The sequence below is a fragment of the Corvus moneduloides genome, chromosome 17, assembly GCF_009650955.1.
Source record: "Corvus moneduloides isolate bCorMon1 chromosome 17, bCorMon1.pri, whole genome shotgun sequence".
NCBI classification, from domain to species: domain Eukaryota; kingdom Metazoa; phylum Chordata; class Aves; order Passeriformes; family Corvidae; genus Corvus; species Corvus moneduloides.
In genome coordinates this window covers 9,881,614-9,905,925 of record NC_045492.1, presented here as the reverse complement: position 1 = coordinate 9,905,925, position 24,312 = coordinate 9,881,614, and the positions used below count along the sequence as shown (strand labels likewise).

General features: G+C 46.3%; 1 long non-coding RNA gene across 1 annotated transcript; it reads left to right on the top strand.

Moving 5' to 3' along the window:
* Nucleotides 1-431: 431 nt before the first annotated feature.
* On the top strand, nt 432-22,829 carry LOC116452657. The gene is made up of 3 exons (XR_004243561.1): nt 432-3,004; nt 6,331-20,130; nt 20,238-22,829. It is a non-coding gene; the product is annotated as an uncharacterized LOC116452657 (long non-coding RNA).
* The last annotated feature ends 1,483 nt before the right edge of the window (nt 22,830-24,312 follow it).

Below are 24,312 nucleotides of genomic sequence, written 5' to 3'. Positions count from 1 at the left end.
TTATAAGTACAGATTCTTTCCGGAGAGTATGACTTAAACTTGGGGAGAAAATCCATGTGCCTGGAATACTAAAATCAATAGTTTTAACCTATTTAGAAAGAATTGAGTGGGCAAAGAAGGCACAGGAGGGACAATCAATATCAGAAGTGACATTTCTGCATTCTGAGCACCACTAGAAACTGAAGAGAAAGTGACCTCAAACACAAATAAAAACCAAAAGAAGGTGTTTCTCCAGACCATCAACCCTCACTAGAAAACAGGGATTACTCACTTCTTAGTCACATATCTCTAATACTTAAGAAAATTTCCCTATGCTGTCCTGGGGAACTTCAACTCGAATGATGTGAGCTGGAGAGCTCACAGTGCTGGTTTGGGGGTTTTCTAAATGTGCTAGAAGAGTGTTTCCTAATCAAAACCAGGAGGATCCTCGACAGGATCATCCTGACAGCTGCAGGACTTTACAGACCCCAAAACTGGCTACAGCCAGCACAGAGGTGACCCTGTTTTGATCATACAAGCTGGGCACAGACAAGAAAGCCTGAGCTGACCGTGGGTCCCTGTGCTTTTCAGTGCTGTGAGCCAGGTCACCTGGGAGGATTTTAAACAGAAAATGGGAGTCATATCTGGCAACTCCTTGTTTAAAGAAACTCTGGCTTCTAGGAAATCTAGCAAAACCTCAGCATTGGGAAAGAGAAGGTTATTCTGGCTGAAAACTGAAGCTCAAAGGAGAGTGAAAGTAGGTAAACTCCCAGAAAGAAAGAAGGGAAAGTGAATAATAATGAACATAAACCAGCCCCAAGCAGGAGGCTGTCAGGTGAAACCTGTGGCTAGCAGAGCTGAGGGCAACAGGGATGTGCTCTTTAGATATAAGAGACTCAAAGTAGTTGTCTAGACAAAATAGCAGACATTAAAAAAAGAATACATAAAAGGCAGACACTAAATATTTAATTTCTCTATTTCGGGGAAAAAAAAAGCTGAGTGAAATCGCCATGTAATATGATGATGTGGAATATCTTCTGCTCCAACTCAGGATGTTAAACAGCTGCTACTACAGCTAGAGGATTTTTTTTTGATCAGCAGCTCCCAATATTGAGTGCCTGAGAGTTTTAAAACCTGTCCCAGGAGCACCCCAGGCCAGCACAGAGTTTTCCAGAAGATCAAAGCAGTGTTGACTTTGAGCCAACGAATAAATGTCGATGAGGAGGATGACTTGCGTAATTATAAATCTGATTGTTTGATGTTGATTTTGTGGAAAAAAAAAAATAATGGAAGAGCTGATAAGGGACTTGATTAATAACAATTTAAGGAGAATAACTAATTACAATCAACATGAGCTAATGGAAAATAGATCTTGTTAAATGAAATTGATATAATTTTTCAAGAATGTGATTATAGATTTGATTGATTTAGTACATTTCATCAACACTGTTACGTTTGACTTCAGCGAGGCATTTAACTTAATGTTGTCTCATTTATTAGGAAGCTAAAACAATGTAATATCAACACGGCCCGCGCTAAACGGATGAGAACCCTGGTGATAGGTTTAAACATATCCGAGGAGCATCCCAAGAGGCTGCCTTTCTGTTCAGCATTTTTAGCAAAAGGTAGAAAATCAAAACTCATTACAGTCCAAGTTTGCTGATGAGATTTGGAGTCGGACCGCGGCTGGAATGTGGATGGGGCTCTGCCTCAGACCTGCACTGCTGCTGAGCCAGATGGAAGCAAACCCCAGTTGGTTTCACACAAAGCCACACTTCCAGGAACCGGGATTTCACTGCAGGGAGGAGGGATCCTCTTACATAGTGCTGGAAACTTGATAAAACAGTGGAGTGAAATATCTCTGGTGTAACACCTAATGGGACACTGCAGCTATTTCTGGTGCCTGCGACTCCAGAAGGATGGTGATGAATGGGAGAGGGCACACGGGAATGACTGAAGCATCACAAAACATGCCTTATAGTGACAGACTCAAGGACCCCAATGTGCTTAGCTTAACAAAGGGAAGGTTAAGAGATGGCTTAATGACAATCCAGATGTATTCAGACAGGGTACAGGGATGCAGAAAGGGAGAGCCCTTCAATCTAACAGACAGAGCAATAAAAAGAGCTGGTGACTGGAAGCTGACGCTGTTAAATTCCATCTGGGAAGGGTGTGCTTTATGTTTGGGAGAAGTAACAGCAGAACAACTTCCCAACAGATGGTTTCATCATCATTGGCCATTTCAGACTCGTGCTTTTTTTTTTCTTTTGGTTTTTTTAAGCCATATCCTGGATTCACCAAAGATCACTGTGAATCAACACACAGGCACACACAGTGCCTGAATGGGATGGGCCTTTTTGGGTTTTTAATCTTCCTAATAATAAGTATTTAAGACATCATCCTCAAGCACTGAGTGGAACCATTCCCTTTTCCTAGAGTTATTGGTCTGGCCTTGGTGGGCACTCATGCAGACACCTCAGTGCTATTGGCACTTCATCTTTGCCAGTGGAGAGCCTGGAAGAGTCCTCTAAAACCCCATAAAACAAGCCCAGCCCATATCCCCCTGCTATAAAAAAACCCCCCAAAATGCAGTGCCAAGGAGAGCAGCTCAAAGCATGAAGCACATGCATTCCAGTGGTTCAGTAAAATCCTGCTGATCCCCAGCTGCTGCTGTAGCTTGATGGACTTTTCAGGGAAATGACACCACCATGTTCCTTAAGAGTTGCTAAAATTGTGAGTGGAAAAGGTGCAGTTTGATAACAGATTCATCTACACCCAGGAAAACACACAATGAGAGAGTGCTGCAGTCTTGGGGACTTTCTGCAGGAGCTCCATCACGTCTCTGCTCTCTGGTTTGGAAGCTGCTGAAATTTCTCCTTCCATGGAAGTTACTCAGCAGGAGTCTCAGCTACGGACCCCTCAATCAGGAAACTCCAGGAGCCACGCATGGACTTCTCCTGGCACTGCTCTGCAAGCCCCAGCTGACATCTTACTGTGCATCTAGATGTGCTTGGGGACCAAACAGGTATAAATATATATACATATATAATTTATCTTTTGCTTTTCCTTGTGTACTGGGACATTATTTCTGCTTTTTAAGCTCAGAAAACAGTGTCACAAAAAAAATTTTCGTTCCCAAGAAATACTGTGATTGGTAGAGGTGATGAGATAAGAACTGATATCCAAAAGTGGATAACTGAATTTGTTTCACAATTGATTTCTATATAAGGGACTTTATCTTCTGGTGAGGTCTTTACCTTTAAAAGCAGGTCTTTACCTTATAGAAAGGATAGAAAAGAGAGGTCATTTGTTATCTTATCTCGTAATGAGATCAGCAAAGAAAGACTTTTAGGGCCCTCCACAGTTTATTCATGACATCAGTGTGGTTCTTCAATTGCAGAATCAATCCAGGTGTAAATTGGGATGCTGGGACCTTGTCTCATCCCTTCTGCCCACACCAAGGAGCCAGATGGGAATCTGGGACCATGTCCGTGTGTCCTGAGCTGTGCTGGATTTACCTCTGGTTTGATTCAAGCCCTGGCTGCTGCCCCCACCACCTGCCACCTCTCTGCTGCTGTCACCACAGTTGATAACCCAGATTATCAGTGAGTGGGGGGGAGGCAGCACTGCAGGATGTTGCCTGCCACAGTCACTAACCCCGCCCCACACCTTTGTACCTCCTGCTCAGGGCAGAGGCCACCACCCAGAAACTTCTTCAGCAGTTCCAATTCAGTCTGCCAGAGCCCTTTGCTCCTAATGCCATTTAATCCAGTTCCTTGTTAGCCAGCCAACAAGATTTCCACTGATATCAGGTTTTGGCCCAGGAACAGTGCAGATCCTTTTGAACTGAACATCTTAAGCACAACACTTATATTTTGTCAGAAAAAAAGCCTGAACCAGCAGAACTCTTTTACAGCCAGGGCAGCATCATTACCATAGAGGCAAACACTAATTTAATGTGGTTCACAGTAACAACACACCATTTATTTAAATACTTCACCATTTAATTTATTCAGCATTTTATATTGAAGAGTATTTTCATTAGGATTCCACTGCAAAACCGAAGAAGGCATTAAATCATTTAATATACTGACAACTCGCTTAATTTATTTAAGCACAGGAGTCTAATTCAAAAAAGCCAGACCTTATACAGAGCCCTGTCTTTACAGCCCTGGCACACAAGGGCCTATTAATTTCAGGGTAGTGCGTTACATGAATTTATTTTGAGATCCCAGTATGTGCTCTCCTGTGGTCAGCAGCCTGCTGCAGGGCCACACCTGCCTGAGCTGCCTTCAGGAATTCCTCCCAGTGCACACCAGTCCAGCTCCATGCCTTTTGCTTCTGCTGATGCTGGTGAGCATCCAGCCCTTCGCATTTGTCACCTGGCTGGGTTTGGTCCTTGACGTGCCACAGAGTGTCTGGAGCAGCAGAGATCAGCAGGGAAACAGGCAAATCAGCAAGCCCTGGGGTCATCAGTGATGTCTTCAGTTTAACTCTCATTAATTGGCATTCAGAGCACTTGGTAAAGTCTGGGGGATCCACTGCAATGTATCACTGACTTGGCTGGTATTGAATTAGCCAGAGACACTCAGTTCTCCAGCTCTGGGGTCTCTGTGGCGAGGCCCCTCCAGCCCTGCCCTGAAGGTGCTGAGTGGCCTCAGGACTGCCCACAGTTGTCACATCAAAGCACTCACACCCTGCCTCAAGCAAACCCTCCACTTGATATTCTGGGTGCTCAGCTCCTTGGGCAATCGAGCCCTTGTGGCTTATTACTGATGTCCCCAGATGTCCCATAACAAATGGCAGAGAAGAAAATTGTCACCTATGACAAAGCTCTGGGTGATATTGGGGTCCCCAGTGGCTCCTGGTTTGGCTGCTTTCCGAGAGCAGTGCTGAAGCAGAACCTGAGAAACAATAGCACATTTTCAATAGGATGCACAGGGCCACATTAATAAACATTAGGGGGCTTGATATGATCAGGCAAAAGCAGCACAATGAAATGAGGTACCAAAAGCAGGCTGGAGAGGAGGCGAAGGCAACTGAAGAGGGGGTTTAATGACTCACCCGGCTGCAAAATGCAGCTGGGTGCAAGGCTGGGATAGAAAACCTTTTAATGAATTCAACATGTGTGCACCCTTTGAAGGCTTAGCTCCCCATTCCCCAGAGGTGTTTGACCCACCTGAAGATATGGATCATATAGAAAATAATAACCAGTAAGTAATAGTAATAATAGTAATAATAGGAAGAGCAGGATCCTCATCTCCAATTCATATTTATAATCCAGCAAATATCTCACCTAAAGCCACAAGATTTATGGGTTTGCATCTATAATTAATATCCTTCCTTAAGCAGGAAAGGGTATGTTTTCCTACAGATAAATCTGGTGCTCTAGACCTGGGTTTTGAAGACTAATATTTAAATCCCCTGCAAGACACAGTTATTGATTGTACAGATGTATACAACAAAGACACAGCATGCACATTTATAGAGATAGCATTGTACAGCTATTTTAAAAAGAAACAAAGTCTCTCTTCTAAATGCAATATATGAAGCTTAATCAGGAAAGAAAAGGAGGAAGATGAGGAGGTCGACTTGGTGTCTGCTCCAAACTGTCCCTACTTCCCAAAGATTTCATTTGCATCAGGCCCCTTGCTAAAAGCAGGGCTATTCCTGGGCGCCGAGACACATAAAGGGCTTTGAGACAAAGGTAATCGATTTGGTTTTAGTGTTATGGGGAAAATAAACAGTTAGGCTGATATAACAGTAGAAGGGTCAAACAGGGTCAGGGCTAATGAAGTGACTCACAGCAGGTTGGAATTAAAACACCCTTCCTTTTCTCCATCCTCCCCTGTGTACCTCCCCTCCAGGAGCGATCCCTGTGTATGCCCAAAATCACACCTGTGGGTGACAGCAAAGCACCAGCCAAGGGTTGTTTAGGGCTGGGCACTGGACTTGCCGTGGCTGAAGGTTTCCATGTCCAGCACCAACCTCTGAGCCATGGAAAACTCCATCCAAAGCAAGCTCTGCCCTTCAGCTCCACATCATGCACCACAGCCACTGCACATTGCCAGGGAGGCTCAAAGGTGCCCAGAATCATCCCACCAGAGCTGAACTGGCCACTGGTGGTTGGAGGATCCCTTTAAGGCTCTGTGTTGTAGGCTTGGAGCTTTGCAACCTCAGGACTAGATTGGGTCTCATGGGATAACCACCTTGCTATCCCACAGTGGGTCAAAACCAGCTTGCCCAGCATCTGCTGGCTCTGGTCTGCACTCCAGAGATCTCCTCACCTTCTGAATATTCTCTACAACCAGGTTTCAAAGGGTTTATTTGCTCTTCTTTTTTTTTTCTCAGGGGTTTCTTTTCACTTTTGTGAGTTGTAATGAGCAAAGTAGGAATGTGCTGGGTGAGGAACCAAACCTAGGAAAATACAGCTTCTCTGGAGCAAATATATCTGAAAAATATGGAGAATTACTGGAAATTCAAACGTAGGCACTCATCCAAGGTCAAGAGTGGAAGCATCACCTCACTTAATGGTGAACTTCTCAACAGAAGCAAAGCACTTCTGCTGTTCTGTATCCAAAGAGTAAAGACATGAAGAGAGCCCAGACACTTGTATTTGTACTGTCCTAAGGCATATAACACCCCTGTTTATTGGAGATTTTAGTTAGTAATGTTTAAATACTATTCATCACAAATTTTAAAAAGCCTTTATGCACTCAGTGATTTAAGAAACTCATCAGTGACTGCATGTGAGAGCCTCATTCAAACCTCATGGAGAAAGAGCTTCTTCTCCCCAGATTATGGGCTCCCAGAAGGGAGATTATACCCAGGGGAAGGAGAAGAAGAAGGAGGGAAATGGCAACAACATTTGTGTTGCACCACAAAGGGGTGGTGAGCTGCAGGCAGGCTGGCTGCACCTTGCTTTGGGGAGTCAGCTCCATCACCCATGGACTGGAGATGGTCCTTCACCCAGATGTTACTTTCCAGTGTCATGAAGCCTCTGTGGAAGGAGGGAAAACAAAAAGCAAAAGAAACCTTCTGGCAAGCACTGTGCTGCTCCAAAGCCTAGTGACCATGGAAGAGCTTTCCCTACAGACAAGCTGCCCAATGCACTCCCTCATGATTTTTATCTGCGTGAAGAACACGGGCTCTGGGTGCCCAGGCACTGCTCTTCTCTGCAGCTCTGAAAGGGAAAGAAATTCATGGCTGTTGCTCTGCAAGGCCAAATACCAGTAGCACAGGGGCTTGGGAAGCTGCAACCAGGGTGGGGTACTCAGCCAAGGCAGAGCTTTGCTGCAACTTGGTTTTCATGATTTAGCATTCCTGCTGTAAATAATTGATACTAATGTAAGTGAGATAAGAGACAGACTGTCTGTGGGCTGGGAGGAAGTGGATCCTGGTGACATCCACCTGGAAATGCGCTTGCAGATTTATCTGAAATAAAAACGTTGAAAAGCCAAACGCAAAGTCCTAGAGGTGGGGAGGGAGCAGGGATGGGAAAGGCAATCAGTGATCAGCTCTGAGCACTCTCATCTCTCTAAGAAAAAGCTACCAATAATAATTTCCTTAATAAGAGAATTCCTGTACTAACAAGCACTTCCTCTCTCCCTGAGCATGGCTCTCACACTAGTCCATAAGCTGTGTTCCTGCACTGCCGGAGAGCCGGGTGGGTGTTAGCACAATTTAAGGAATTAAAATGTCATTAAGGGGGTGCGTGGAGCACACCCTCCCCTGTCGGACACCATGCCAGCAGGAAAATGCCAGTGAGCTCAGCGTATCTGATGCCTTTGGCTTAGGTTATCTACAACCAGCTGAGTATCAGGAAGGAGCTCTCCTGAATCTCAGGCTTTGAAACTGGAGAAGGCAAAATTATATCTCTGGTCCTGCGAGGGCGGCCATGAGACGGGCGATGGAGACAATCCTGCTGGGTGGAGAAGGGGAGATTTCCCTGCTGGGAACCTTGGAATCCAGCACGTCCCCGGGACCATTACACCATATCCATTTCTAAATCCTGATTTGGAGAGTGCTATTGGCATTTCACATCCTCTGAGGAGTCTGTGCCCGGCGGCAAACCGACATTCACTTCCCCCCGCATGACATAATGCCTGTTTTCGTCCTGTCTAGTGGATATAAAAAAAGATAATTTCAGCTGAAAAAAAAAATGACATCACTATTGAGCCACTTTACAGCTCTCTGCTTCTCTCTCCTATGTCTCCTTCTTCACATCCCACCTGCGTTACCTGTTGCTCATCAGCCCAAGGACCTTCCTGTAGCCACTGCACAAGGTACGTGTGCCTGATGGTTTCAACTTGCTGGAGGATTCAAGTGCCAAAGTGAAAGGAATTGCAGTGGCAATTCCTTCATTTCAAACTATTTTCTTGTAAACAAAGTGGAGGGTCCCTCATGTCCTCTGTCTCCCATGCCAAGAGCAGGCAGCTTGTTGTACTCCTCTCCTGAAGGCCATGAGTTTACACATCACTCTGGTAAGCACATATTCAGGGGCTCTAAATTTGTTTTAAAATATACTTCTTAACTTAGAGATTTCATGCAGAAAGGCAGAGGAAAAAAGCTGCTTTGGAAATGTTAGGAAGGAGCAGCATTGACTCATCAGTGATATGAATGGAGAAAGCCAGAGGGACCTTCTCATCTCTAATGTGATTTTATGATTCAGTGAATAATGCATATTAGCATAATACTGACTAAAAAAATCCATACTCATCATAGAATCACAGCTATCAACATTATCCTATTATTAATTATTAACATTTACACTATCAATCAGCCCCTGGCTTACTGATAGCTTAAAATCTTGTATGAAGATTGTTACAACAATAGCCACAGTACATCACGTAATGTGCTTCACAGTCGGGTTGTCATATCCTCATCTATAAAGCTTTTTACTAATGCACTTTACAACATATCTTACAGTACATGGATGAAGAATGTGGCTGCACCCAGTAATAATTCCATTAATTATGAATAAAGCATTTACAAATGACATCCTTATTTAAAATTAGTGATGAACACATTTTGGTTTAATGCAGATGCACTGTGTAATTTGTAATTGGGTAAAAAGCAATGCTGGCAGCACGGGGTAGGGAAAAAGGGCCAAGATCTTATGATTTTTGCATCAGCAAGGAAAGGGAGGAAAAAAACAGTGGAGAAAATGATTGACAAACAACAAAACATTGGCATAAAGCTGACCAAACTCCAAGGTGATAGTTGAAAGCAATGATTAAAGGTGCCCTGCAAAGCTGAAAGGGAAAAATCTTTGCCCACTGACCTTGCATTGCGGTTGTGTTAATAAAACACACTCCTATATTAATAAAGTCTATATTTTCATTGCTTTCTCTCATTTCAGTGTTTTCAGCTGGCTGGCAGCTCACCAAGACTCGTTAGCCACATACAGTTTGTCTTTGCAGTACCTTGGTACCGCTTTGTCCTGAAGGCTCCCAGGGATGGCAGAATATTTATTACATACAATATTTCACTGAGGCTACTTACGTCAAGAGGCTATAAATACATTACTCTTCCTAGTTTACTTAAGGGATAAAAAGTGAGTAGCTAAGTTTACAGAGCAGGCTCAAGCTCTATTAATGTGTGGTCTGTTCATTTTCATATAGATCTCAATTGTTTGAAATTATTTTCCAGATTAATGCTGTGAGTGATTCTTGCCTTGCTCATCATTTCCAAGTACTGCTGGTCTACTTGTGCAATGGTCATATTCAGGTTATTACATGCATTATGGAAGAAAGGTTAATTTAAACTCATCAAGCTTTTTGGTAACAAAGCTGTACATATTTATGTGGTCATAGTTTTCCACTGAGAGCCTTGTGCCAAGAACTTTTTATACTGAGGTTCAACTATTTAAATGTGTCCCATCTGGGGATCCAAAAATCCCAGCAGCTCAGTTCTGGTCACACTGGTGGGGGAACAAGAGCTTTGGCGGTCAGCAGAAAGTCAGCAAACTTCTTTTAATTACTTTTTCCCTGAATTTCCCCAGTGTTTACAGCAGTCTGGATCAACAAGGTGCCTGGATAATGCACAGGCCACGGTGTCACGTGTCTGTCAGCATGGAGCCAAAGCTGTGCATGGTGCTGGGTGCTGAGGACAGTGCAAGGTTCTGCAGACTCAGAGAGTCAGAGAAAAGAGACCTGGATCCATCACATAAAGTTAAGGAAAAAAATTGCCTCAGGAAGGACCTAGTTTTGGGTTCAGGCAGACCTTTCTGCAGGTTTTCCAAGGAGATGAGATTGCAAACCAGAGCCAAGCCAGGCAGGAATTCTGTCTGAATTATTTTCACATTCTCTTTTAATGTCCCATCCATGGGTAATATCTAGTGCAAAGCATGACACCTGACATGGCCCTTTCCCCATATTTTCAAGTTAATAAATGTAGTAGAAAATAATATATAGTGTTTATTGCCAGCACTGTCAAGGAGGACACTGTGCATTCCCCCTCTCCACCCAGACCCAGGCAGTGTAGGAGAGGCTGCTGTAATTACAGGTCTCCTTGTGCAAGACTGCTTTGAAATTCCCAGTATTTCTCCAAACCACCAGCAAGCTGGTTTTCAGAGCTGCCAGACAGAGAATTTATTTATTAAGGTCTTGGCTGTTTGCAGCAGTGGCTGGGCAGCAGCAGTTCCGCAGAGTTATCAAAAATCTATTTCCTTGCAGAGTCACAAGTAAAATATCAAACCCCCTTTGAAAAGCCAAGTGCAACATTTACATTTTAATCTCCCCAAACACTTTCGCTTCTGACAAACTGGGTTTTTTGGTCTGTGTGTTATGGAGAGGAAAGGCAGCGGGGCTGGAGGAGGAAGGTTTACAGCCGTGGGAGGGAGCATGGGCTGCTTTGTGTGTGTGACACAGCCAGAGTGGCACAGTGACCTCCCTGTGCACAGGGACAGCAACGACTGTCACCTTTCAGCACTGCTGGGGCCAGGTGAAAAAAAAAAAGCAGCCTGGCCCCAAAATTTAGCAGTGCAGGGGCATCAAACACTGAGCTGGGTTAGCAATCACATGTACATGTGTAACAAAGGTGCAGGGCTGGAGGAGCAACAGCCCTGCGCTGTGCTGGGCACAGCCCGCCCTGGCTACCAACAGCCCACACGGCGGGGTCAGCGTGGGCTCGTGTGGGGCTGGCAGTGGCCACTTGCAGCCACTTATCTATAGGGGCAAATAGCCCTTGTGTCACTGTCTGCTCACACCTCGGCCTGCAGGTTAATTGGGATGGAGTGATGGGCCAGCTGGACCCGAGCTCTACAGTTTGCAGTCTGGCAACAAAAGCAACTCTGCCTTTCCCTTGTTATCAGCGGGGCTGAGGTCCTGTGCTGCCTCTGTGGAGTCGCTGCAGCAAACCATGAATTATGGATGAAATGAAAAATCCCAGCCCGGTGCACAGAGGGAATATGCAAAGTGCAGAGCCATCACCTTTGTGTGCCAGCCTTGCTTTGTGCCACCTTCGCATGCACGAGGCCCAAAATGCTGCTCTCTGCTTCAGCTGGAGACTCCCGAAGCCCACAGGGCTCAGGATTCCCTCCTCCCGAGGGATGTGGGTTTTGAAATTACATTCATTAATTTGAAAAGAGTGCCCTTGTGCTTTGTGGGATCTTCCTGGGAGGTAGTGAGGGTGCTGCCTGGATAACCTATTTGGAGTTCACACACAGAGGTGCAGGCAGCAGGCTGGATGGGTGTCTGGGACAGGCTTGCCCTGGGGAAATTTGGCCCGGTGCAGATCCCTGCTCCAGGTGTGTTCCTGAGCACATGAACGCACATTTGCAGGTTAGGTGATGCAGGAGTTCCCACCCAGGCTGGCTTTGGGAGCTGAGCCTGGCACAGCCTTTCCACACGCAGAGGAGCCCTCAGGGGATCTGCAGAGGCGGCAGTTCCCACCAGAGCTCCCTTTTCTTGAAGCAAAGTGTCGGAAAAGTGCTTGACAGGCTCTGACTTTAAGACTCCGTGATTTGGGGAAGCTCAGTCTCTCTACTCATAACTTCTTCTTCAGAGAAAAGATGCCTTTCAGGAGGCATTTTTAAAATGTCTTTTAATTTTTAAATGCTTTAGTTCCTCCCTTGCAAATCCAACTCTCTTCTTTGTGCACCATCTAATAATGTGCTTCCACACAGCCATTTCTGAGTGTGCAATATCAACATCTGTGCTAAAACCAAGCAGAAATTTCTCCCTGAAGCAATATTTTGCTCAGTATTATTGTTACTTTTTTTCCTATTTAAAGGTTTGCTTGTCATGGGGCCTCTTCAGCCTCTTATTTTCAGGAAATGAAGGTTCTCTGCCTCCACCTCCCTGTCAAAGACACCCTGGCAGGCAAGAGCATCGTCACCCTTGTCCCAACTTCTAAAAGCATTTGACTTAGTGCTCACTAAAACTGTGCTGCAGTGAAGCACCTCACTGAACTGGGTGCCTGATATGCAGCAGGTTGGCAGAATTAATTTATTGGTGTTTGTACAGCCTTTTGAACTTCCCGTTACGTAGGTGTCAATAACAATAATAAAACCAAAAATATTATTTGATTATTATTTTTATTGTTATTCTGACTTTCCATCATAACCAATGATGAACATTCCCCTGTGCAGGTATTTAAGCTATCCAGTGTGAGATGCTTTGTTCTTAATTTTGATTATTTTAAGAAGTCCTTTAGCACATCAAATAATCTCCCTAGGCAAGGATTTATAGGAAGGTCTTGAGAGCTGTCAGAGTAATGTTTTTCCAGCAGCAAAAACTCAACCTCCTCTTTGATTTTCATTTCTGTTTTGTCCTGGGTGTAGCTGCAGCGAGTGCTCGGTCACAGCCATCAGGATGGAGGAGATGTGTTGTCAGTTGTTTTATTTTTGATTCCATTTGAATGTGTCAGTCAACTGCCTTGAATCAAAGAAAGTGAGAAGGAGCCTTTAACAGCTGTGATTGAAAACTTCAGACTTACCTTTTTTTCTTACTTTTATAGATACTAAGTAAATGGTTGGCGGGCTCTTGTGAATCATAACATTTCTAAATATATCAGAGGCTCTTTGCCAAGCTGCAGGAGAAGGTGGTGTCTATTCCTATTGACTCCTTTCTCCCCTTCAGATTACTTCTGCATTTAATAATTCAAATCATAATGCAAAAAATCAGGGACTCTTAACTAGGCTGGCTAAGGCTGTGATTAATGAAAGTGTAATGCAAACTACTGTACAGCCATTAGAAACCAGTTAGCTAATTAGTGTAATCACAGAGGTGGAAATAATTAAGAGACCATAAAATAGAGGTAACCTAATAACAACATTTTCCTCTGACCCAGAACTGGTGAGAAAAGGATGGTTTGTTAGGTTAGGAACAGAGAGGAGTGAAGATGGAATGTTCTGTGAGTAATCACTGTCAGGGAGGTCTCAGAGCACAGACAAGTAGAACAGAGCAGGTTTTACACCAACATAATCCAGACTGTAGCAGAATCCTCTGGCAATGGTGCTTCACACCTCTGCATCCCTCTCCCATCTTATGCTTCGCCACAATTCAGTGACAGACAATCAAGACAGGGTGAGGCAGGATCTGGCTGCCTTGCTCTTTCTTACTTTTTTTTGTTCCCTTTCTTCATTCCCATGTTATTAGCAAATGTAGTATTAAGATTAACTTCAGCTTGCAGTGCCTGAGCCCACCAGGTTTGGTTTCAGGAAAGAGAGAAATCAGTGTCCTAAGGTGTTTAAGAAGAAAATCCCGTTAGAAGATTCCCTGTATTCATAGAGCTCCTCATCTATTTATGTATGGTATTCACTATAGTTTCACAGGACTCTACAGCTGGTTGAAACATCTCATGCTAAGAGGGACAAGTCTTTCTGGCAGAGGAGAGCAGTGCAGTGATCAATGAGGGTGGCAGAGCTGCTCCAGGAGATGGGTGCCAAGCAGAGGTGTCACCCCTTCAACCCTCACCTGCTGCCTTTGTACCCAAGTTGGTGCAGCTCTTTGGGCAGTACCAGCAGACTGGATCCTGAACAACCCCAAAATGTGCCCCAGTGCTCCCCATGCAGGACTGCCCAGGTCAGTGAGAAATATGGGACATTGTGACGGGCTGGATCTCACCCTTGAGGATTAGAAGTGACCTACCCCTGGGTGCTGGACGAAACAGCTCCATGTAACAGGCAATAAAAATTCCTAACCTGCAATTTTCCAGTTGGAATGGGTCTTCACTATGCCCATCTCCATTGGTTCTTAGCATTTCTGCCACGGTTTGTGTGTGTTTCGTTTGACCTGGGTCTAATGAGCAGAGAAGAGGAACGGAGCTGCAGACACACAATCAAGGCTCAGCCGCCGATGCTGATGAGTCTGCCGAGACTGCTAAGTGGGTCTTCATTAGCTATTCACATGCGAAGAGCAACCCTTATTTATTCTTCTTTCCTAGGTGAATCTATTTTTGAATATCTTTTGTAGTGATCTTGTCTGGGAGGGTGGTGGGGAGATGGGATGGAGGGCACCACTACTGTCGGTTAACCAGATTACTGCCCTGGAAAAACAGGCTGTGACTCCAAGCTGGCAGCAAGCTGCAGAGAAGAAACAATGCAATGCCATTTAGAGAAGGAAGGAATCATTTTCCCCAGTGACATCTCTTGTGGGAGGCAGAACTTTATCTTCTCTTTGCAGCTCAAACGAAGCATCACAGCAGTAGCATTAACTGTGCTTCCACGTTTCCAGCTTGTCTTTTCATTAACTTTTTGCTGTTGGTTTTGTTTTTGTTTTTGTTTTTTGTTTTTTTGGTTTTTTTTTTTTGTGCTGTAGCAGGGAACACGATTTCCAGGGAGGGTTTGCGGGTGAGTCACTGGAGCTGCAAGTCCAGGATGTCCCAGGTGGGTCCCCAGGCTGTGGCACACGTGGTGCTGTTGCAGCCAAATGGATAAGCCTGGTGGTCTGCAGTGAAGAAGGGAAACATAATTTATGTCTACAAGTCTGGTGGAGAGGAGATTTGGGAGCAGCAGGTCACGGTGAGCCTTGCTCCAGGTGTGCTTTCATCCCACCATAAGGACGTGTGGATCACATCCTGGGACATCCTCGAGGATGCAGATGGGACGGTGCTTGACTCCCGGCAGAGCCAGTGGCTTCATGTTTCATCGGAACAAGCCCCTTTTCCACACTGGGCACTTAAACGCTCTCCTTTAAGCTTCTCCTGGGCGGTGCTGGGCCGGTGGGGTGCGGATCTTCCCTCCCTCACCCGCCCGTGGCCAAGGCTGCCCTCTCCCGACACGCCGGGACGCGAGCGGGGCGGCGGCTGAGCCGGGGCCAGCATCCTCCGCCAGCGCCCGCCCTGCTCCCCCTGCACCGCGCCCAGCCCAGCGCCGTCCCGTCCCACCAGCACAGCCCAGCACTGCCTCGGGCATCCCCCGAGGTGCCCCGGCCCCATCGCCGGCTGCCTCTGATGCTGGACAACCTGCATCCCTCTCTGGCATCATGGGGAGGCTGCTTGAGGAACCTCCTGCCGATTTCCTTTTTACCTGACCAATCTTTTCCTTTTTACCTGACCAGTCTTTTCCTTTTTACCCTTCCAAACCTGCCCAGTACCTTTTCCTTTTTGTTTCCTTTTTATAATCTGGTAGTGTAGGTGTGAATCCCGTACTCCTCTGAGTTATCTTTTCCCAGCTGAGTCTGTTTGTGCTGCAGACTGTGTGGGTGACACCCTCGGAAAAGCCACGTTTAGCAGCATGCTGCTCCAGGAAAGTGTTTTTATATGAACAGAGATGCGAGACAAACGCACCTCTGGGGCTGGCAAACAGCTGATCCATAAGAGATGACTTTTCGCCCCCCCTTGTGATTTTGACCTTATTTGCTGAAAGTGAAACATCAGCCAGCCTTCCAGGAAATACCGCAAATCTTCTGTCTGACATGAGAACATAAATCTTCTGTAAAGGTTCATCCAATCTGCATCTCAGGTCTCTGGAACTGAGTTGTGGACACTGGAGTGGGAATCTCAGCCTCCTGAATCCAGGGCTGCAGAACCTGAGCCCCTGCACCTCCTCTACCTGGGGAAAAACGCCCCCATGGTGTTTGGCCCTCACTGAGCTGCTTCTGCACCAGTTCCTCATAGAAAAAGTGTGTGTGGGGGGGGTTTGCCTGAATCACCTTGAGCATCTTAAATTTTTGTGGGAGATGTGAAACCTTTCCCCTCCAGCTCTGTGGGTCTGGCTGAAATAAAACACAACTTTACAGCTCAGAGTAACCCACCTTTCCATGCCTCAGCCTCCCCTAATCCCCTCCTAGGAGAGGCTGTTGCACTGCAGAGGTTTTGGGCTCTGCATCCCACGCTCAGCAGCGCAGCCCCAGCTCACATCTCCGAGAGCACATTTCCTGAGAGGATGACCTTGCCTATGCACCAGCCTTTGTGGGTTGTTTTTGGGGGCCCACAGTGGCCTTTCTGAGAAGGCAGGGAGCAGCTGTGGGGCTCACGTGTGGTTATATGACGGTAAGAGGTTATTTGTGGGAAGACGTAAAATTTTCCACCTCCCCCCCTCCACGAGTGCTTTAGGAGATTGTTTTGCTCAAGAAGTTCGTGCTTTTACACCCAGACTGCTCCTCCCGGGCTGTATCCCTCACTGTGCAGACCTCTTTGCTTCATGGCTCGTTCCTGGAGTAGGGGCACCCCAAACCCCACTGGACCCGGGGAAGGACTCAGAGCCATCTTTGCACTTTGCTGTGTGTCCCTCTGGATCAGTTCAGTGACATTCCCAAGGTGGGGATTATGGCTTTAACTGAGCCCACAACGACACCCCTCCAAAAGCTCCAGAAAGCCAAAGTTTCTTTTTTTCGACCTGCACCACTTTTCCTGATTTTACCACTAGATGGGAGAGTGAGACTGGGCTAACTCGGCTGCAGCCATCCCTATCCCGTTAGGCATTCCGAGGGGAGAAAAGAACTGAGAGATACCGCAGGTCATCCCGCAAATCCCCCCACCTCGGGAAGGGTGCGGGTAACTCCCAAAATGCCTGGTTGTTGCTTAACCCCAAAAGTGCGTGGTTAAGGGGCACTAAGGCTTGCCTGGTGCTTTCCCAAAATACCAGGAACCCTGTGGATCCCGCTCTGCCCTCATGGAAGGTGGATTCACTTACACAAAGACTGCATAAATTCTTCACATTTTTCCGCATATCCACTGTCCTAGAGCAGAGGGAGATGGGGGAAGCACTTGCAATTCACTCCTCTCATCCATACCCCAAATCCTGCTTCCCAGGAATCCAGGTGACCCTAAAATTCTTTGGGGAGGTAAAGAGTCACAGAACCACAGAATGGTTGGGACTGGAAGTGACTTTTGGAGATCATCTAGTCCAACACCCAACAGTAAAATATAAATAAAGCAGCATTTTCTCCTCCTTTCTTTCTATAGGATTTCCTTTCCCCTATAGGATTCTCGTGTAACGATCCTCCCAGTGATACCATTCTCCTGCAGAAAATAAAATTGGGCTGTTGCAATGATTGCATGTGCAGGAGGAGAACTCATGCCTTGGTCTGACACCACTCGCCTCGGGAGCTGCTGTGGGTGAGGGAGGGGACAGCCCCAGGTTCATTAATGTCTCAGTAAATTTCCTTTAACTGCAGCACTTCCCAGCTCCTGAGACTGCCCAAGGTTTTGCTGAGACTGGGTTTATTCGGGAATTATATACTTGCAGAAGCAGTTTCTCAACCAAATCAGATTGTCCAGTTGGACTATTTTTATTATTGTTAGGTTTGGGGCTTTAAAAAGGAACATTTCTCCTCACTTCCTGAGATTTCACAGATTTTGCAAGAAACCTCACAGTAGACAAATTTTCCGACTGCCTGACTACATCAGAAGATGTAATTCCTGTAAAGTGGAAATTTTCTTTTCGGAGGGTTTTTCCCTGTGCCCAACCTTCTTAATTTGCAACTTCTTTAGAGAAGTGACTCAACTTACTTGTTGAATGCCTGGCACAGTTGAGCAATGAAGATGAAATAATTCTAATAACTTCCCTAACTGCAGTGACCTTGTTGCCTCTGTTGGGGTCTCCTGGCTTTGCCACCAGCTGACATTATCCTGCTAGACAGAAATAACAGCTTCTTTAGAAGACAAAGTCTGGGTTTTTACTGGACCTATCCACTCTTATTTTCCATAAGCAACAGCCACCCCACCCTGGGTGTGCAATGAGGCCACTGAGTCACTGTGAAGGAGTGACCAGCTCATTCACCTCCCAGGGGAAGACTCTAATTCCCCTTCAGAGAAAAGAAGAGACATCTTCCTTCAGTTGATAATTAGAGGTGAAAAAATGTTGCTTGGAAGCAATAAAAAAAAAAAAAAGGAGACATTCCAGACTTGGATTTTCAAAACCAGCCAGAACCAGTGCGGTCAAGGCCTTCTCTGAGATAGTGATAGAAATAAGCCTCATGATTTCTTCTCCATGTTTACAGGGATAATATTTTTCCAAAGTTCAAAGTCTTCCTCTGCAGGAAGCATGTGATGTGCTTCGCAGTCACACCATATTTTGGTGCTATGAACAATTAAAAAAATCAATTTCTGGAGCAATATTTTCTATGTTTATAATCTCTGAACTAATTACAGGACTGGAAAATCGATAGCTATCTGGAAATCTTTCCAATACAGCCAACTGTATGCTGCAGATCATGCTGGAATATATTCTTCCCGAACACGTGCTGCTCCTGACCATCTCCCAGATCATACGGGCAGATGATACCACTGTCAATAAACCTCAGTACCCCATGGCACTGCAGCGGCAGCATTTACCAAAATCTGCAGGGGGCGTTGGGCTGAGCAAATTGCTGAGAGCTGGAGCAATGCTTGTGCCAGCATTTTAAGCCAAGAACAAAAAAAAGTTGAAAGACTCAGTTAGTTCAACAGGAGCCTATAAAATGATTATGAAAAAAAGTAATTAAAAGTCTATTGCCTTAGTTATAATGTTGTTTTTCATCAGACTTTATTAAAATAAAAAGTAGAGCCTTTGGTGACTGAAAATAAGCTCATTCTCTAGTTTCCTAGCAAGAGAGAAGCAGTGCTAAGTGCGGTTTGATGGTGATTACACTTCAGAAACGCATGTAAAGAGGAAGGGTGTTGCTCTGACGAACAGATCTCCTCTTGCTGTACAAACACAATGTGTTGACCGTGGCAACTCAGCCAGAACCAGAGCTCAAACCCTTGTGCTGGTGCTCTCCACCACTTCCCACACACCGCAGGCATTGCTGGGATCTTCTCCAAGATGCTGCTGCCTCCCTCGTGCCCTGTGAGAGCTCAGAGTGCTCTTCCTTGCTGTGCTGGAGTTTGTGCTGCTGATAAATGAGGACTAAATATTCCCACTGGACACGGTGCCAACGGCACAGCGAATGGATAAGGAGCACAGACCGGAGTGCAGGGGATTTTCCCCACACTCCTGTTTGCACTCCTGAGTGGTACAAGAACGTGGTGAATTCTGAGCTGTCACAATGCTCTGATTTTATATGTTTTTGTCTGATTATTCTTCATAGCTTTTCCCCCACAGTAACCTGAACAGAGGAAAGGCAGGACTGGGGCACATCTCTGCCCTCACTCCCTCCCCAAGCTGGGGGGATTCCCACAGCTCCCCAAGGTGGTGAACCTCATCCTGGAGTGCAGCTTTCGGTCTAGCAACCCATGAAGGTAAGGTGCAGCACATGCCTTGTCCCAGCCCTCATCTCAGGAGAGAGGGCATCGTTTATAGTCCCTCCCAAATAAGAACTCAGGAGGTTGGTCATGCTCAAAGAATTTAAATTTTGGAGCCAAGCATGACACATGCAATGATCTGGATTGTAAATATTGTTATTCATGCTTTCTGTTTGCATTTCTGTAGCACTCCCACACGCGGCTGAGGAGCTCCTGTGCACATTGGGACAGAGAAGGAGCCCTTGTGCTGCTGACAGCCTGCCCAGAGCAGCGGGCCCAGACCTGAGAGGGGCTGGGGGTGTTGATGGCAACAGCACCTGGAACACACCAGTGGTGTGGCTTTGCAAATCTGGGCTGCTTTCTGCCAAAAAGCAACAGTTACAAAAATATTGTGCTTATCAGTGAAAATTTCCCTTATAACTCCTAAGGCTGAAATGTCCTTGGTGGGGAGGCAGAGCTGCCGGGTGCCACGCACTGCTCAGACTCTGCAAGGACAGACCTACGGCTGCTGCACTTGGCTACAGCATGTTTTCCCTTCAGGTGATGGTGTTTTTGGACTTTGCTATCATTCTTGACAATTTAATGTCATATTTTCTTCAAATAAAACTCAACTGGAGTGCGAGAACTTACTTGCGTTTCTCTCTTAGGAGAGGAAGGCTGTGGTGTCTGCACATCACTTTCGGGGAAAGAGCTGAGGAAAAAGAGCTCAGACCCTTCAGAAATCTTCCAAAGAGAAGCTCCAGCTCTCCCTTATCTCCTTTAAAATTAACACATCATACTCTGCACATGCTGAGCAATAAAGTTCCTAATATAGCTTCCCAATAACCCCCAGGCCCAGCGGGGCAGTGCTATTGCTTTATAAAGAGGGGGAGAGCAGGACACTCACTGCCCTGGCCAGTGACAACCAGCACCTCAGGGGCACCCTGAGCTAGAGGTTTGCACAGAGATTATGAGGTTTAACAGCCAGCAAAGTATGTGTCACGCAGGAATTTGTATAATTCTTCCTTAAACACAGTTATGCTTTCAGCTCTGTGATGCCTCTGCCACCAGTTGCTATTGTTTAATCAGCAGCTACTTTAAATCTCCTACCTCACCCTTTCATTTACAGCAACCTTTGCTCTTGTAATAATAAAGGCAGCTCACAGACCTGAACAGATTCAGATGGTCCAGTTTGCAAAGCCAGCAGGGTCTTACAACAGGATAACACAAAGTCTGATAAAAATCCCAGGTGGGGATTTTCAGAAGTGCTTTTCCCACTGCAAACCAGCACCAGCACTCTTGAAAAATCCCATCTTTATTTGCTATTTATTACACGTCTCCTGTGAATGGATTTCTGGCTCAAATTAGAGTTACAATAAAACTCTAAAAAAATCTTCTTCTGGGAAAAAAAAAATCCAGATCCGTTCTTCCTTCCTGGAGATTTGCTGCTTGTTCTGCAACAGGAGATGTGAATCATGGAAGTATTTACAACAGCAGTATTAGGAAATGGTCATTCAGGCACCCGAAATCCATATGAGACATTATGCCTTTAAATAAATTGTTTATTGCTGTGTTAATCTAATCCTGTAAATACGTGCACACTTAACTATATTAAAAATGTAAATGCTCCCAGAAATGGACTTCACATGATGAATATACAACAACTCCCCTTTCTTGCCTTGTCAGCTCTGTGGGTCTTGGAAAAACAAGATTTGATGGGCACTGAAAAGGTTGACGTCTGCACAGGTTTAGCCAAAAGATTGTCACAATCATCTCAGCCCCCACGTGGCTCACAGGACTGAACTTGAAGGAACATCTTTCAACATCCGCTCACAACAGAGCGATTCCAGCTCTGGGAGTGCCTCCAGCCAGTGACTTCCCTTCTGTGGCACTGAATTTGCATTCATTAAACCTAGAGTTTTAATGATTTATGGAGATTTATAAAAAATGGTAGCCCAGAGCTGCTGACACTCCCAAAGCCTCTGACAGGAGTACAACACATCATAAATCCATCCTGGTGTGAAATATTGAATGAAAACCGGTGCAGGCTTATCTGCAAGTGTTAACACGACTCATAAAATCAGGAATTCAGACTAACTAAAATTATGAATGTGCCCCAAACCTGAGGAGATAGTGACATATACAATACCAATCGTATAATAATTATAATGTTAGTAATAACACTACTAATGCAGTTATCAGTCTCCTTGTTATTGTTTATTATTGTCACTGCCCTGATAATTCTCAGCTCCAAGGATGGACAGAGGCAGACACAGCCCCATGCTTTCAGAAACAACTTCTGTGCTTTGGGAAACAAACTCCAGCTTCTCCTATCCCTTAGAACAGCTACCAAGATCTTTGGGATAAGCCCCAAAGGCTCTGGAGCAGCCTTCTGCCACTCACCCAGCAAGGTGTGCATTGGCTGAGCCCTGGGGTTTGAAAAACTGGAGTTCAACTAAACCTGCCCCTGGGACAGACTCTTTTTATTTACAAGTGAATCAGTAGAGATGGCAAGGCTGATTTGCTGTGCCTGCCCAGCATCTCTTAAAGACTTAAGTAGGAGACAGACTTCTTCCAGATGTCCTCTGTCCTACCTCACCACACCTTCTCCCTTGGATACCTTATCACAGTTGCTATTAGCTCATGGAAATCCACAGCACATTCTCCTTATCTTTACATCTTCCTCACCCAAGAGGTAACTGACTTTGAGATGCTGAACAAAAAGAAAAAATCACTAAAAACTAAGTAAAAAAATGACTCTGCACGTCTGAGGACAGCTTCACCCAAGGCAGGATGGACCCAAATGAATGTGGAGAAGTGAGCAGAGCTGAGGAGCAGGATGCATCCTGCTGCAGCCAGAGCCAATGATTCATGCAGCTCTGCACTGTGGAACAGGAAATGTTGGGGGAATTCCCCAGCTCGGATGCCTTTGACACACTGCTTCACCGTTGCACATCTGTTGTCCTTTCCACCTTGTCTATTTAGAATATAAAGGGTTTGAAACAGGGCCTTATTCCTCAGTGAGTACACAGCACCAGCAAAAACAGTGCCCCAGCTTCAGTGTGCAGGAAATGATTTGTATATAATAAAGCAATATCAGGGAGTATACATGAAGCAAATGTTTCCTGGTTTTCCTGACCACAGCCTGTCGTAAACAACAGGCTCTCCTACGCATCATTTTACTTTAAAAGTAGATTCAACAGCTCCCAGTTTAACCAAGCCCCACAAGGACCCCATCTACCTGCAGCTCCATGGGGAGCAAGGATGGCACAAAAAAGGCAGCTGGGGACCCCATCTACCTGCAGCTCCATGGGGAGCAAGGATGGCACAAAAAAGGCAGCACCTTCCAGCTCCATCTTGGAGCCACAGACAAGAAGGAGGAGGCAGTGATGTGAACAGCACATCACCATAGCCCAAGATGAGCTTTGATGAGCTGCTGGGTCTGCTTCTTCCTCAGCCTCTGCCCCAGCTCTTGGTTCTGTGTGTGTCCTGAGCTCTGGCAGCAGCTGTGGGAAAGGTGCCCCACTGCTGCCCCTGCACTGGGCAGAGAGGGGACAGCAGGGCTCGGCATGGCAGCTGGATGTCAGATGTCTGCCCATGTATTTGCCCTCCTCTCTGCCTCGTGCAGTATTAGCTGGGCTTTTCCATTACCCAGGTTATGCTGTGCGCTCTGGGAAATGGAGCGGTGATTGCACTTCAGGAGCAAAACATGGAGGGCCTGAATTATTTATCTGTGAGCATGCAGAAATGAGCCAAATCCCCAAGTGACGTGGAACAGCTCTTGGAAGAAATGCAAAAGAGGCTGCAAAGGCTGCATGGGTGGGCATGCAGGAGCTGTGTGGTCAGAGTCTCACACGTGCACATCACATCTGCTGGGATTCTTCCTGCCCGGGTGGTTTATGGACTGGAGGGTGCGGCGTGCTCAGGTGTCGCTGCTGATCCGGAGACCCTTCTGTGAAACTGCTCAAGAGCCACCTCTGCACCTCAAACCAACCACAGTGACAGCAAGTCCCCAAAAAGCAAAGAAAAACGCCCAAACAAATGTGTTAATGCAAATGCAGAGGGTTTGGGGTATCCCGCAGCTTTCCTACTCAGCTCCCTCCACTCTGGCAGGGTTGTGCTTCCTCTGCAACCAGTAACTCAGCCATGCCCAGCCTGACAGTGTCTGGCACGGTATCGTACCATGCAGATAGATAGTGCCTCGATAGCCGTGTTTGTCCTGGGTTCAATAACGCCCCTGCACCTGCTCCTCCACTTTCCCGCCAGCTCAGCTCCAGCAATAGCTGGAGGAAAGACCAAAGTCCTGTCGTTGCTCTCTGCCACCACAGACACGGATGCAGCTCCTTGAGCACTGTATTCCCCTCGGTCTGGCGCAGTGATGTATCCCAGAATTTCTCCATGAGCCTGCCGGGGCTGCAGGGAGGCTGAGATAGCCCCGGACGAAGATGGGCAGCCCGAGCCTGGGGGCTGCGAGGCTGCAGGTGCGCAGGGGGCCGGGAAATACAGCGGCTTTGATGTGATGCCGAAGCCCTTACCCTAACCCCCACCCTTGCTCTCTCCTCACCCCCCTTCTTCTCGCTCCTCCATCCCTCTCCTCCTTTCTTTCCCCCAGACACAGGACCCTCTCCCGCTCTCCAGCCCCCATCCCCATCCCTCTCCCCGCATCACCCCCACCCACACCCTCTGCCTTTCCCCCGCTTTCGCTTCGACCTCAGTTTCCCCACCATTGGCGCGGCGGGCGGT